The sequence below is a fragment of the Benincasa hispida genome, chromosome 3 (assembly GCF_009727055.1).
Source record: "Benincasa hispida cultivar B227 chromosome 3, ASM972705v1, whole genome shotgun sequence".
Taxonomy (NCBI): domain Eukaryota; kingdom Viridiplantae; phylum Streptophyta; class Magnoliopsida; order Cucurbitales; family Cucurbitaceae; genus Benincasa; species Benincasa hispida.
The window spans coordinates 63,342,920-63,346,581 of record NC_052351.1 but is presented as its reverse complement, the minus strand read 5'-3'; the positions used below and the strand labels follow the sequence as shown (position 1 = coordinate 63,346,581).

The 3,662-nt window shown below is 39.8% G+C and overlaps 1 long non-coding RNA gene across 1 annotated transcript; it reads right to left on the bottom strand.

Moving 5' to 3' along the window:
- Positions 1 to 844: 844 nt before the first annotated feature.
- On the bottom strand, positions 845 to 3,431 carry LOC120074350. Its single transcript, XR_005480962.1, has 3 exons — positions 2,130 to 3,431; positions 1,711 to 1,884; positions 845 to 1,300 (listed from the first exon to the last, which is right to left on the bottom strand). It is a non-coding gene; the product is annotated as an uncharacterized LOC120074350 (long non-coding RNA).
- Positions 3,432 to 3,662: the final 231 nt, after the last annotated feature.

Here is a 3,662-nt window from a genome sequence, read left to right as displayed (position 1 = left end):
CAACACATACCTTCGGTCGCAAACCATAGGCCATATACTCTCGCGTCCAACACGACCATTGCGTCCACCTCCATTGCCGCATGTCTCTATCGCCGCATGCCATCCACCAGCACATGCCTCACACCGCGTCATCGTATGCCCTCGCATCACCGCATGCCCTTTGCACCGCATGCCCTCGCACCACCGCAACCTACCAACACATCTCCTTCAGCTGCATGCCTTCGGCCGCATGGACACATACTATCGTGTCCAATGCATCCAACGCAGCCGTCGCACCCCATGCGTTAATCTAACCTCCAAAAGTAGTGGCTGCCGCATGCGTTATTCTTGGCCCTACTTCAAGCTCTCTCCATGCCCAAGTAACCTCTCAAAACTTTATGGCCAACACATAGCACCACATCAATGCACAGTCCAACACTTAATTATTTCCACCGCATGGTTATACTTAGCCAAATCTTCCCTAGTTATGGCTTATTTCTAAAGTATTTAAATTCTTTTTATCACTTAGAAGTCTTCCTACTCTTGTCTTAGGATTTAACTCTTTCTTAGTTAATTCCCTTTTATTTTCTGCTATGAAAGGGAAAATGGGCTCCGGGTTTCATAGTTGGGGCCTTTCAATGTGATAATAAAATATCTAAGCCATATAATACCTTTGTAAGCATACAAGACCTAATTTCGCTAGACCAAAGACCTAAAGATGCATGATAGATAAGAAAACAAATTTAAAACGGGCTAAAAATCATGATTATGCTCTTCAAACATCATCCCAAACAAACCTAATCACAGAGAGAATGCGTCATAGACTCCTCTTCATAACGAACCAACAAAAGAGCAAGCAAGCAATTCAAGCACATAAACATTGTTCGAGCACAGAGCTCAAGGACCCCAAGCTATACATGAACATGAAGCAAGCGATACCCAAACCATCCCCAACATTCAGAGCGTACATTGTCTCTAATGTATCAAATCAAAACCAATAAGTGGGGGACAAATTAAAGGGGAATAAAGAAACTCTTCTGAATTTGGAGGACGCTGAAAGAAGAGTTGAGCTTGCTTTGGAAGTCAACCTCAAATGATGCTCTACAAACAAAAATTTCTAGATAAGCTAAAAAGAAAAAATAAGAAGCTAACCTAAAAACTGAAAATAAAGGAAAGCGATGAAATTTTGATGTCTGTCTGCCTTCAGGAAGCGCAATTTTTTAAGGTTAGTTACTCGATCGCATTCTGCCTGATCATACTGGATTGGAGTTGATCAACTCCTCCATTCCATCCATTTCAATAAGACTTGCTCACCATTATCCTGAGGAAAAAGTAATTCATAGAAGCAAACAAATTAATGGAAGCATTTTCATCCAAGTAAAAGAATTTTTTAACTACCACATCAAACTCCACAAATAGGGACCCTTATCCCACATCAATCTTAGGCAAAACAATTCCTAGGAAAGGTTGACCTAATATAATAGAATTCCAAGGGGTTTAGCATTTTGATCATAATTCAGGATGTAAAAATTAGTGCGAAAGACTAAGCCATTAACATTCACAAATACATCATGCACAACTTTCAATGGCTTAGTTAAACTACGACCGGCCAATTGAATCACCACATTAGTGCTACAAATATCTAGCAGTCTAAGCTCATAAAACAGAGATGCAGGCATGATACTTAAGCTGCTTTTAAGTCAACCAAGGCATGTTGTATCTTCTTCTTACCTACTTTACAAGGTAGGCAAAACATGATTGTCGTGGTTGACTGGGAGATTACTAGGGATTTTCCTTCTTCTTGACCCAACTTCGAGCTCAACTCAAAGGAGCTAACAGTCACCGTTCCAAGGGTCTCAATGGGTTTACCCTTTTCTTCATTCCCTTTAGGATCGATGAGTTTACCTAAAAGAGGAACAACAAGAATGTAAGCATTCGAATCAGACTCATTTAAAGGGTCGGTAATAACCGGCTCAAGGTTCCTGGGTGCTTAGGGTCTATGCCCATTCTCATCAAAACCAAACAATTAATTAAATTCTTTCTCAAAAATAAAATTCATAGATTTAGAGGGGTAGGGAGATCAAAGGGATTTACTATGATTACGACACTTACATTCCTTATATGAGGTTCCGATTAAGCTAGGAGCTTACCACTTTGAATATCAAGCTTGTTCACAGTGGTGGCCAACTGAGTGATCTGGTTGGCTAACTGTTACATACCCGTCCTTCTTTCCTTATGGAACAAAATCATTTTCCTTCAGAAGTTTCTTCATTTCTTGTTGTAAGGTCATCACATCCTTCTAGAATGTTAGTATAGTGTCTGCCAAAGACTTCACCACATCCTCCAATGGTGAGCTAGGGCTGCTACATGCTCTCGCCTGGTGGTTTCCATGACTCCCCAAATGAAAGCTGAGATGGTATCACCATCCAGGGTTGTAGGTGCGACTGTTCAAATCACGCTTTTACCTTTGTCAAGCATAATGGACTTTCTCCACAGGGATCTAGGTCTTCAATTCAGCTTAGGCCATCTGTTTCATGAGAATAGTAAGATCAGATAATTGAGAATGTAATTTTTTTACCTCAAGTGAGTCAAATGGGGTGAGTTCATTTTCTTGTATGTTGAACTGTTATGAGTTCTCTGCCATCTTTGGGATCCATATGGGGTTTATCAACAAGGGTACCGACAGTTGCTGCATCTATTGAGCTCCGATCATTGAAGGGTAGTCCAGAAAAGAAGTACTTAATAAGTAGCGGATCTAATATCTGATAATAAGGGAAGCATGCACATAGCTGCTTAAATCTCTCCCAGTAGTCATATAATCTCCCCAATGTCTTAAGTTATGCCTTAAATTTCCTTTCTAATTTCGTTTGACTTCGAAGAAGGAAAGTATTTCTCCAAGAACAACTTCTAAAGCTCGTGCCATGTAGTGATTGATCTAGATGGTTAGTAATATAGCCAATTCTTGGCATCCTCCCTCAGAGAAAATGGGAATGCCCTAAGGTTTAGCTGCTCCTCTATAACTCCGTCTGGTTATAGACAACATAAAAGTCTTTCAAGTGTTTGTGAGGATCTTCCTCTATACGTCCATTGAACTAAAACAACATATTCATCATGCTCGATTTTAGCTTAAAAGGCACAATGGTAGGAGGGTAGACTATGCACATCCACTGCTGTGTCATGTCGAGCTTAGCCAATTCGTGCAGAGTCCTTTCTCTTACTTCACCAATCTTTGCTTCAACCTGCAAGTCTTCTATATCATCCTCTTTTCGGTTAGATCCTTTTGATGAAATTGTTCAATCCCAAGCTCATCATCTCTTTATCTTATTCTCGTTTCTTGTTTGATTCGATATTCCTCCCTGTTAATATCTAAAAAACATTGAAGTCCAGGACCTTTTGAAGAACAGGTCATACACGATAAAAAGCACACGCACATAAAATCGAATTAAACTATTGGCTAGCAATTGCTAAGATTCTCCAACAATGGTGCCGATTTGATTTTATAATCAAGAATTTGTCATCGCCCACAAACCTTATCTGATCAAATAAATTTATATCTCTAATCTATGCTATTTACACTACAATGCAGTATAAATGGCAAGACCAGGTCGTCTTCACAGTGAATCTTGAAATGCTTTAGATAATCAATGAATTCGAGTGGTAACATGGGGTATTTTGAGAGTTGT